This window comes from Triturus cristatus, chromosome 5_1 (genome assembly GCF_964204655.1).
Source record: "Triturus cristatus chromosome 5_1, aTriCri1.1, whole genome shotgun sequence".
Classification (NCBI taxonomy): Eukaryota; Metazoa; Chordata; class Amphibia; order Caudata; family Salamandridae; genus Triturus; species Triturus cristatus.
This window is the reverse complement of record NC_140587.1, coordinates 894,480,283-894,493,416: the sequence shown is the minus strand read 5'-3', so window position 1 is coordinate 894,493,416 and position 13,134 is coordinate 894,480,283. Positions and strand designations below refer to the sequence as shown.

Below are 13,134 nucleotides of genomic sequence, written 5' to 3'. Positions count from 1 at the left end.
ATAACATGAACAATGATCAGTTACAACATGCTGGCAACACTGACATGACACTGCATGGCATGTGACTGGTAGTGTCACAACCACATGAGACTGTCAGGGGCATATGTACAAGCCCATATCGCCACAATAACGCCACTTTTAGTGACATTATTGTGGAGAAAGGGGCTGCATCTTATGTACAAGGCAGCGTGAAGACACGAAATGTGGCTTTACACGGCCTTGTATATCAGGCGCCCTGTCACACTATGGTCAGTGTGAAAGGGGCATCCAGTGGGTGTTGTGTTGGTCATTCCAGCGCAATACCCATTGTATTTGATTCTGCCCCCATGTACATGGGTGGCCTACATATGAGGCAGCACCAGAAATAAGACCTTGATAATCCTGGTCCAAAATAGTCTAAAGGAGGAGAACCAATGCATTTCTCATTGTAGTTGATTTTTCCATGTGTGCTGCCTTGTGCCTTTCACAATAGGTGTCATTGTGGTGGTGATCCGGACCAACGTGGTTTAATCAACATCTTTGACTCTGCAAAAAATTTCAAAACACAAGACTGTAAATCGCAAAATGTTAGAAGACATTTCCAAAAGTAAGGCCCCCCTGTAGTTCGAATGGTAATTGAGATTTAATTGTGAATGTGTTGTAATGTATTGCGTTGTAAAGCCCAGCGTTGCAAAAGGTATTGTGTGGTAAAACATGTGGATTAAAAGCACGTGTTGAAAATGCATGTGAGGTAACGTCACATATTCTGTGAGAGTGGCTTGTACATTTGACCTTGAGTCAAATAAGGGGAATGAGTCCAAGGAGACATCTTTACAACACCATTGCAGTGACAAAACATGCCAATCACATACATAGGCCCATCTTTGCTAGTTGGTGGGTGAACATGCCATTGGAAGCCTTAGCTTAAAGCTATGCCCTGGAACATTTTTAAAGCTGTCATGCAGCATACATACGATAGTACTGTGCAGACCTGTATCTGACACCACACAGCCAGGAAAACACTACCTACTTGTGCATAATCTGGCACACTTGTACAGTCATCTCAGCCAAGGATGTATATGCATTCCATGTCTGGTCATAGTCATCACCAACAGCAATCACATTTCTACTCTCCTGTGTGTTCACTGTGGAATCACCATGCATGTTCTGTATTGACAGAACACATTGATATTTATTGCATGGGTATCACTGACTGAGGATGTGCAAACATACATCAGGAAGACATATGCATTCCTCCATCTCCACTTACTAGTCCACCCTTCACACTTGCACAAAACCCCATCAGACTGGAGTCAAGGTACATGTGATGCACACACATACTGCATAGTACTAAGGACATGATTTGATCCTTATATTCATCACATCTCACAATGACAACACTTAATGGGTGTACTCACCAGTGGCATGTGGGTCCCTGAAGGCATCAATGTCCCCCTTTGTGATGAGTGGTGTTCCAGCTGTGAGACATAAAATAAACCATGTGTTGGTAACCAAACAAATAATTCACACGTGTCCTAGTCATCATCCAATTGAGCACCTTCAATGGAAATGCTCTGTTACTTTACTTTTGCAGTTCATGTTGCATACCTTATTGTGTTGAGTTTGCCTGTTATTCCCACAAGACATGATAATGCAGAGTGAGGCCAAACAAGACAATCATGCTTGCACATTCACACATTTTGCACAGACGACTTGTGTGACACATTCGAAAGGCCCTGTTTGCCCAAACATAATCATGTTCTCCATGCTCTTTTGACAATAGCATCAATGGAGATTGCTCAAGGGTGTGTCAAAACTATTGATGGTGTATGTCACTCTTGAGAGCTCAAATGCTAAATATTTTAAGTTTCATATCTCATACAACGTTACTCTAGACAGAAGTACAAGGGCAGCTTACATAGTAGTCTGCACCAATTTGGAAGGTTTGTGAATAGCTGATCCTATCTCAGCAAAACTCTGAGAAAAGCATTATTCCTCATATTTTTTTATCTTTACATGTGTGCTGCCTTGTGCAGCGCACATGGAATGATCAAAATGCATTGTATTGTTTATGGACTGTAAGGACACACTTCATGTACATGAACATTATTTTCCCGGCACGCAGACACACTTGCAATATGGTGCAAGGGTGCGTGAGTTGGCGCTACACTGCAACTTGTTTGCATCAGCGCTGGTGGAAACGCAAGCCTGCACAATATGCTTGTAAGCATGGTGCAGCATTGGATTTCTGCAGTGGAAAAGTTAGGCCTAAAGGCATGATGTAGAACTCCCCACTCTGCAAAATATTTGTACATATACCCCATTATGTTACAGACAGCATGTTTTTTTTTGTAACAGCAGTGTTCATTCAACGATTTTGAGATTGTACTTACCACCTTGTTGGCCAATGCAATCCTGCCATTGATGCTTCTATTGGCGGACAGTCCTGTCCACACCGAAGACCGGCAGCATCTGGCTCTTCACATTATCTCACCTCACCTTCCTCACACATACCGCATAGCCCTGCAGGATCTGATCCCCACTTTCGATCATCAATGACAGGTAGTGCTTCACTAGCCAGAGGAAGCCCCCAATGCCCCCTTCGACATCCTGACCTCCCTACACAACAACTATGAATAATTAGAAATAAACCTGGAACAAACACCTGACAACAAATAGTACTAGAATCAAAAAACAAGGAAGGACAACTACACAAGACTTCACAGGGACACTAGCGACAGTTCACAGGACACAACCACACTCTCAAAACCAAATTCAGCAGTGCACAACACCAAAAGACCTCCAACACTCTCCACAATCACTAGAAGTGTGCTCAAAAGTGAAAGTTAAAGTGCACAGTTCTCCTCCAGACAACAGGATGCATGTTGACATCACTACCCATTTGTTTGCGGCCTATTTTTTGACTTTGCGATCTGTAATATTTCGTGTTTTCATATGTATTTAGCTATATTTTTCTAACGCAGTTATGAAAAAATTATCGCGTTACTGTGGCAAAAATCTGGACGCTAACTGCAAGTTTTACCTCAGATGAACTGTATTTGCTGTAATTTCAGCTCTGACCCCATAACACACCCTAAAATTAATTTCTGACCGCAAAACACACAATAAAATTCAATCTGAACCCATAACACACCTTAAACGTCATCTCTGACCCCAAAACAACCCCTAAAATTCATCTCTGACCCCATAACACACCCTAAAATTCATTTTTGACCCCAAAACACACCCTAAAATTCATCTCTGACCCCAAAACACAGACCCCCCCACAAACATACCATTCAACATTAATAACCGCACATTGTTAAACTTTCACTTGTCAGATGTATGTACACTTGCAGCATATGAACATGCACACAAGATTTATGTGTTGTGATGTTTTATTGCAAGAACTATGCTAATGTGCATTTTGCACAGTCTGAAAAAAGAAAGGGTTGTCACATTTTTACGTGGTCATGTGAAAAAATTGTGGATGATTCTGTCCCTTCGTGCTGTTCCTGTGGCCATAACTGGGGGGTGTGAAGCATCAGACTCTTCTTCTTCGTCATCCTCAGGATTGGCCGGTTCATCCGGAACTTCAATCCATGGTGTATTGGTGTGGACACATATGTTGTGCAGCGGGCAACATGTCACGATGATCTTGCAGACTATTTCAGGGCTGTACAGCAGACTGCCACCTGAGATGTCGAGGCACCTGAACCGTGACTTGAGCACACCCAATGTTCTCTCCACAATGGACCTGGTGCGTCCAAGTGCGACATTGTAATGTCTCTGTGCCTGGGTGTTTGTGGCTCTGAGGGGTGTCATCAGCCATGGAGATAGTGCATATCCTTGATAAGCTGTAACATGAAATGGAGAGATGTGTCCATGAGTATTTGTGCATGCTGTGTTTGCAGAGTTTCTATTTTTGTATGTGTGATTTGTGCTACTTAGGTAATTTCGCTTTGCCATGTGTAGATTCAGACAATTGTCCAGCATCAATGCAACTTACACTGCCTCCTAGCTGCTCGGCCATCCCCCCTACCCTATATTATAGCGGCAGCTGGACATTAGCACCACTTGTGCAATGAAGGCACACAAAATGCAAGCACGTCTGCGTCCGTCAGCGAACCAAATACAACGGGCGCCATGGACCCTGGCTCTCATTACATCTACCTCTATGACTCATCCACCATCATCGCCCTCAACCCCAGAAGGAAGTAAAACTGACAACAGGCCAAAATGGACACCACCAATGGCCAGTTATCCTGCCTCCACGGCCGCATGACCTTCACCACAGCATCATGCGCTCTCTGCACAAACACACCGTGGACATCTGATACCTCCGGGACACACTATCACCCAACATCGCCTGCTTTATGGACAGCTGGTCCACCAACTCCTCTCCCCCTGACATCGCCCTCACAATACCGGATGCAGACAAGATCCAGAGGGAGGACTGCCCCCAACACCCGGCAGGAGTCCTCACCATCATGAATGAAAAAGTCCCTCTGCCTCTCCACCTCCAGCAACAGATTTGCCGTCATGGAAGACATGCACTTCCAGGTCCAGTCCAGCCCCAACTCCACACTCTGGATCACTTGCCTTCCGGCCCCACCGGACACATGGACTGCTTTGCCAACACCATCAATGGCCTCTTCAAACCCCACGCCATCACCTCCATGGACTACATACTCATTGGAGACCTGGACTTCGACCTCAACAACACCAACAACACCAACTCCACTACCCTCCAGGTGAAGAGCTCGCAACATGTGACTGACACAACTCTTACCCACACCGACCCACAAGGCAGGACACACCCTCGACCCCTTCTTTGCAGGAGGAAACAGCGTACACTTAAGCCACATGCACGGCACCCTTGGCACGACCATCACTGCACACACTTCCTTGGCAACAAACCATGCCAGCCACAACCGCACCTTGCGCCACGCAAAGGAACTGGAGCTGAGTCACCGATGAGCAGATGTAATCAACCCTCAACTGCAACACCCCCAACACTGCAGCAGACGCCAAAAGTGCTGCCAGGGAATCCCACACGTGGATCTCCAAATGTGCAGACAAACTCACCCTGCCACACAACTTCGACACACAGCGCAGCAGCAAAGCAGCATCGTTCACCACCTAACTCAAATATTCTAGACACACCTGTAGATCCCTGGAGAAAAACAGGAGAAACTGCAAGACACACGTTAACTTCTAGACATCCAAAAACACCATGTCACAATACCACCAACACATCGGTAGCACTGAAAGGAGCTTCGTCCATGACATAATAGTTGCATACTCCACCAACTCCAAGGACCTCTTCAACGTCATCCATGAATTTACTAAGACCACCAGATAAGCCACAGACAACGTTATCCTGGACATGTCTCCATCTGGATTTCCAAGCAACCACAGCACAGAGACCACCCTACTCGCTGCCACAGACAACATCCACACCATCCTCAACCAAGACCACACCACAGCCCTGATTTTACTTGACATGCCAGCAGCATTCCACCCTGTCTCCCACCGCACACTAGTGGGCAGACTACATGATGCAGGCATATAAGGAACCACCCTTGACTGTATTCGATCATTCATCACCGGCAGAAGCCAAGGGACCAGACTGCCACTCTTCCTCTCTGAACCTACAAATATTCACATGCGAAGTGCCCCAGGGATAATTGCACAGTCCAAAACTCTTCAACATCCACATGGCCCCCCTCGCTGCCATCGTCCAACAGCACAGCCTCAGCATAGTACACTACGCCAAGGACACCCAGCTCATCCTCTCCCTCATCAAGGAGCCCACCACCACCAGACTCAACTTCCAGGAAGGAATGCAGGTAGTTGCAAACTGTAAGAGCAACATCTGCATGAGACTCAATGCAACGAGGACATAAGTTGTCATTCTTTGAAACACCCCAGCAGCATATAACTGCACCTGGTGCCACACCATCCTTGGCAGTCCCACAACCCACACAGACCATGCAAGAGACCTGGGAATGGTACTCATCAAATCCTCCCTCTCCATGTACCAACAGGTTACTGCCGTCACATCCAGCTACTTCAACACCCTCCACATCCTCTGTAAGAGCTTCAAATTGATCCCCCCAAATACATGAACGCAGTCACCAATGCACTCATTTATATCAGACTGGGATACAGATGCGCCCTCTGCGCCAACATGGGACAGTCTCTGCTCCGCAAGCTCTTGACTATGCAGGACACCGCCACCACACTTGGGCTTGTGTTCACACTTTGCTTATAGTTCCTGACCCACCATCACACCTACTTGGTTCCCACCTCTCCCAGCATTTGCAGCTGTGTGACGGAGGGGCAGGACTTTGGATGGAAGTTTGTCTACAATGCTACCCCCAGTGACCGTAGTCTCTTGGGTTCTTGTGTATGGTGGGTGGACATATTTCAATGCATGTTGTTTGACATTTGCTACATATGCCTTCTCACATTTGTGTGCTACATGATTGTGGACTTGATGTGTGTGGTGTGTTCAGTTTGTACTTTCCAACAAGCAGTCCATTTTCATATGTGCCATTCTCAAACAACTGGTTGATGATGGACTCCCGGAAGATGTAGGAGTCATGCACACTCCCTGGAAATTTGGCTACGACAATGTTGAACAAGCCACAGTGGTCTACGATTGCCTGCAGATTCACGGAGTGTGTGTAGTTCCGGTTCCAGTAAATGTGTTCAGTGTCCGCGGGGAAAGCCAGCAATGGCATAGAAGCCTTGTTTGGTGTCAAGCTGTTCTTGAGCAGTGTTGGGGAAGCGTAGGTGCTGTGGCGTCAGGCTGATGATGGCATCCAAGACATTGTGGAAGAGCCTTGAAAAGGATGACTGGGAGACTCCCCCAACTCTGGTAGTGGTTGGTTGGAAGGCACCTGAGGCCAACTTGTGCAGCACTGCTAGAAGCTTCGTCTGCGGAGGGATGTTGTTGCAATGATGTGTTGGTGCATGCAGCCTGGGGACTATATGGGTCAATATGCGGAGGATGGAGGACCTTTGTGTTGTGGACTATCATATCCTCTGGCGTTAGGTCTATCAGGGTGATGAGTTGACGATAAACCAGCTGTCTTCTTAGGCGCTGCCTCAGTGGGGGTCCTGGGGTCAGTGGCGTGGTTGATGTGGTCTTCTTGGTGCTCCAACCTGCATGAGTAGTACCTCCAGGTAATCAGTAGGTTGTCAAAGGTGGTTCTGGGCTACTCCCCCTTATATCCTATTTTGTTAGCTCCAGTTTTAAGACCACCTTTTTTCTGGTCTTAGAAACCAGCCACTAACAGACCTTAGCGGCTGTTTTTTTAACATTTAGACGGCCCCGGAGATCATTGTAAACATCGCAAAGTGGGGTTAGCGGCGGATTTTACAAGGGAACGCCTACCTTGCTTCCCATTTTCGTTGGCTATCGCTAACAAAAAAATGGCCGATTTTGCCAGAAAACTGACGCTACGGAGGCGTTAACTCCTTGTACATATGCCTCTTAGTTTCCCCACTTTCACTGAGAGCTACCCTTAGCCAACTGTGTGGCAGTAGATAAACAAAACAGCTACAATGAGTCCACAACAAGCAGCTCGTATCTCATTCCCTCTTACTGCCAGAAGTCCTCATCCCGCATTGGGAATGTCAGCAGCTTTGAACTAGAAGTGCAACGCTTATCACTGAGTGACTTCCGCTGTGGGGAGAGAGTGAGCTGCTGCAGCCAAGTAGTGATATGGCAGCCCTCAGCACCAGCCTGAAAGTCGATATAGCTTAAAAAAAAGGGCCCATTTTTAAAACATTTTTCTAAAATTCACCAGCTCCTGACAGAAGTTTGAAAAAACATATGTAAATTTGCAAAATGCCTGCAGGACCAACTCGGGATTTAACCCTTAAAAAACCTCTGCTTTAAATATGTGATATTAGAACTTTTCTAGGATGTGGCAGATCTAGCCACTGAATCCCAAATGCAGTTTGGGTTGAAAATGACTAGTCACCTACAAACATGCAAATAATCTCCATGTGTTAACTGATTTTTTTACAGATTTATTAGAAATCGCATTAATATTATTTGGACTTTACCATTCGTTGGATCATTAAACGAAGCCCAACTGACCTTAAGTGAAAGAGACATTAGCAAACACATAAACAGCACAATTCGTCCTATTGTTCATAACCTTTGTATTCGCCAGCTACACCAAAGTTTGTTAGTAGGCAAGAAATCACGCCTTACTCTATGCCAGTAGATAGGGGATGCTGATTAACTTGCGGGTTAGTCAAGTGATACACACCTACTCTGTGACATCAGGCATGCTACTTTTATTGCCACCAATCTACCTAACACTTCCTGCATTCCATCACAGTCCTCATTCTACATTCCCACTCACCCCTGTCACACCACGTATCACAAAATGTTTTTACTAGCCATGAAAAATCTCAGGTGAAGCCCACAGAGCAAGCTTATCAAGACTACTAATTATTAATTTGACCCACAAAAACTTACATTTAAAAGAAGCATTTACAATGCAATAGGTCTCGTAATAGCTAGATTTTGACCTATTGGCATGGTAAATGGCAAAGACTTTTCTAATATTAAAAGGCATTGTCATTTAAAACACCAAAAGGTCAAACTTTAGCAAAAAGCAAGACCTATTTTATTGTAGAGCGTGGCGTCCGTGAAGCGGGTGCCGCACTCACCAATAAAGTAAAAAAAAAGAAAAGAAACAGAGCTTGGTGTCCGTGAAGCAGGCACCGCGCTCATTATTATAGTTTAAGAAAAAAAAAGAAACACAGCGCTGTGCCCGTGAAGTGGGCGCCGCACTCACCATTAAAGTTTAAAAAAGAAAAAAAGAAACTGAGTGACGTGTGTCCCTGAAGCAGGTGCCACGCTCAACATTACAGTTTAGAGAAAAAAATTATTAAACTGAGCACGGTGTCCCTAAAGTGGGTGCCGCGCTCTGCATGCTATTTTTTTTTTAAAAAACAAGAGGTGAAAGAACGCTTGGAGTCCAGGAAGCGGATGCCGCGCTCTTCTAAAAATTAGTAATAATAAAAAAAATACAAACAAAAAAGCAGCCGCCATTGTGTGTCCCAATAGTCAATAAACAAAATAGTGCTCACGAACATATAACGCCGACCATGTAACAAGCCACGTAAAAGGTCCAGTCATTATGGGCAGTTACAAATGCAGACAAGGCGGTACCAAGGAGGGACTAACAAGCCTACTTACGAATCAGAAGGCAGCATTTTTGAAGGACAATGAACAACCCAATGACAAATATGGGCGGAGAGTGGGCAGGGATTCCAGTGCATACCCTAATACAGCATGCCTTGCAGAGCGAGCAGCGCCTGCATCTTGCCCTTCGGCCCGACCTATAAAACCTGCTATCATGGGTAATCAAAATAAGCATGCACATGGATCCCTGGGACATTGCCACATATTCAAAACCTTTTGCATTATGGCAGTCTTTTTTGTTATAAAAACAAGGTATGATAAAAGGGCTGGACACACCTTTAATTGAAGTTTTAAATACATTTCTCTAGTATCCATGTCAACTGAATAAATTCGATATGGCTGCATTCTCTTCTACCTCTCCACCCCTAAATAAATGGGTAGAATCTTTTTCAGGCCAGAGGGTGTATAACAATGTTTGCTCTGGCTAAGTGTAGAGCTGAGCACCTCTATTTATGCACATGCAGTGTATAAGTGAATCCATTTAACCTAGTATTTCTCTTATGTTTAGACAGAAACAGTGAGCAGGGTTTGCTTCTTTCTAATTTTGAGTTGTGCTGTCTACAATAATGCCCTCATTTGGAGAAGTGCCTGGCTCTGCGCCAGCGTAGCCCATCATGATACGGACCCAGATGCCAGGCAGACTGTTGCATAGCATTAGCATTTAACTCCATCATTAATTTCCTTTTAAGCAATTAATGATAAAAGTCTGATGGGAAAAACTGAATTGGGATATCACATTTTAACAGCACCATCAAAAACTGACTTCTTGTTTAATGCCGAATTCCCATAAGGTCTTCTCGGTCAAACACCAGTTTTCTCCCACACAGTGGCGGCCAGTATGACTAGGGGGTGGCCAGCAGGGGTGGGCACGGGGCGCGGGGTTGCGCAATTAAATAAAAATATAAATATATACACTTACCTTTCTGCCGGGTCCAGCGTCTCTGCTCCTGCTCTCCTCATGGCCATGGGACTTGAGGAACAGGAAGCCAAGAAGAACAGCCAGGCTCCCCTGACCAATCACAACACTGCAATGCAACGTTGTGATTGGTTTTGAGTGTACCGGTTCGACGCTCAACCAGGGAATGGGGGCCAAGGCATGTTTTTCAAGCAAGCTGTAATGCAGCCTGCATGGAGAACAGGCAAAGTGTGCATGACTGCTTTGGGCTGCCCGAAAGGGCAGACCAAACAGTCATTGCACACTTAGGAGTGGCCAAACCACTCCTTTCCTGCCCTGCTCTGAGAGCAGAGAAGACTGGCCCACCCGCCCACTTGCAAAGAAAACATAAAATGATAATAAGTTATTATCATTTTATATTTCCTTTCCTTTGCACTGCTCAAAATCAGCGGGGCAGAGCTCTTATGCCATTGTAGAGGAGCCACCACTGCCCTAAAAGTAGGTTTCCTGTTTAAATATAAAGATCTGACAAACAAGATAGGACACTTTATAACATATCTTGGGGCAAAAAGCAAAGCTCTCTATTTATAGCCAGCACAGAAGTTGCCAGGATCAGGGGTGAATCATTACTTGCACATTTTCCCTTCCAGGAATTAAAGAAAGGGCATGGCTGTACTCCCCACCTGTCTATACCAAAAGTAGCTGGAGGAATAACCTTGCATGAGTAGGTTTTTCATAGTAGTGAGCACAAAATAATCACCAAATCTCAAATCAAATTATATAATAGCCTTAATTGTTGTTAAGCCACAGCAGGATAAGGTCCTTAACCCCTTGAGTGCCCGCCCCTTTCCCCGCCCTGTGCCGGGCGTTTCATTAGCGGGCGGGGTTTATGACGAGCTGGTCTCGTCATAGGCACAGCGCAACCGCGGCCCATGACGAGACTAGCTCGTCATGGGCACTCAAGAGGTTAAATACTTAGCCGAAGATCCAACTTCTCTTATATGATTACCAAGTATTTAAAGGGTTTGATCGTTTTAAGATCCTCTTCATATTACAGCCATATTCTCATTTGTTCATCAATATTAATTTTTAAACACCATGATTTTTGTCTTGGAAATGCTAGTTGTAAGACAATTACTCAGTGCATACCTGTGTTACCACCTATGTGGTAAATGCAAGTCTGCACAATACAATTCAAATAAAGACAATTCACCAGCATATAAAACAATCCTACCTTCTGTAGAATACACACTAGGGACAAATGTTTCCTCCTGGTTAAGAAAAGTCAGAAAAGTCTCCAAAAAAATCACCAAGGGTGACTGGTGCCAACCCAACCCCCTGATGTAGTTCATTTTCTGCTGTTAAAGTTTCAGACATCATGTCCAGAGGTAGCTGAATTGTCAGGTTAGTTTTGCTGTGGACCACTTTTATTACACCTAAAAGACCCCTTGGAATAGCAAAAGTTGTTTGTTTGTAAAACCCTTCCTATTGGATCAAATGTATTAGCTCACAACATGGGAACATCAGTACACCTAACACAAACACTTGAAAGAACTCCATCCACTCGGTAGCACCCACCGACCCATGGCCACATCAACTTTTCCAAATCTAAAGGTACAAGATCAGCCGCCAGGTCACCTACATCGTCAACACCTCCATCTCTACAGCCACCTTTCCTGAAACCTGGAAACACGCAGAGATCAGTCCGCTCCGCAAGAAACCCTCTGCAGACCCCAGCGAACTCCAGAACTACTATCCCATCTTACTGCTCCCATTTCCTGCCAAAGTCCTGGAGAAGGCCATCAACCTCCAACTCACTGAACACCTGGAGAGAAACCACCAGCTGGACCCTTCCTAATCAGGATTCAAAGCTAATCACAGCACCAAGCCAGCCCTGATCACTGCAAAAGATAACATCTGCACCCTACAAGATAGAGGATAAACAGCCGCCCTCATCCTACTCGACCTCTGCACAGCCTTCGATATCATCTCCCACCGCACAGTCCTCGAGCAACTATGCCAGATCAGAATCACAAACCATGCACTCAAATGGATGGCTTCCTTCCTCACGGGACGAACCCAGAGAATCTGTCTCCCTCTCTTCACCACTCAACCCAACAGCATGATCTGCAGCATCCCTCAAGACTTATTCCTAAGTTCAACCCTCTTCAACATCTACCTGACACCACTCACAGACATTGTCAGAGCCAAGACATCAACATCGTCTCCTAAGCCAATGACACCCAGCTCATCTTCTCTCTCTCAGCGGACCTCACCAACATGAAGACCAGCTTCCATAACTGTATGAAGAATGTCTCAGCTTGGATGAAGAACAACTGGCTGAAGCGCAAAACGGACAAATCTGAAGTACTGATCTTTGGCAGACACTCCTCCCTCTGGAACGACTCCTGGTGGCCATTAGAACTCTGACTCACCCCCATTCCAAAAGACCACACCCAAAACCTCAGCATCATCCTGGATAGCAAACTCTCAATGAAACGTCAAGTAAACGCTGCTTCTACTCTGTTTGCATGCTCCACAAAGTATTCTAGTGGCTCCCCATCAACAACAGGAAAACGGTGGCAAAGGCCCTCAGTGGCGAAGGCCCTCATCACCAGCCGACTGAACTATGGAAATGCACTCTATGCAGGCACCACCACCGAGCTCATGATGAGACTCCAGACAATCCAGAATGCAGCAGCCAGACTGATCCTCAACCTACCATAGAGGAACCACATCACTTAGCACCTGAAAGACCTCCTCTGGCTCCCCATACAGAAAATATGGCAATTCAAGCTCCTTACCCATGATTACAAGGCCCTCCACAACCACTGCCTGAATTTCCACCTACCCCCAGGACTCTCTGCTCCACTCACCCCACCCTCGCACAGGTACCATGCTCCGCCGCTACTGCCCCGTAGGATTCTCCTCATCCCTCCTCACGGTCAAGTACTGAAGCACCCTTCCACTCCACTTCTGCACCTCACCCTCGCTTACGCACTTCAGGAAGGTACTCAAGACTTGG

The 13,134-nt window shown here is 45.7% G+C and overlaps 1 protein-coding gene across 2 annotated transcripts in view; it reads left to right on the top strand.

Annotated features, from left to right (window-relative positions):
* Positions 1–13,134, top strand: part of LOC146831577 (cytidine monophosphate-N-acetylneuraminic acid hydroxylase-like) — a 567,547-nt gene that overhangs the window by 170,025 nt on the left and 384,388 nt on the right. The window lies entirely within an intron of this gene.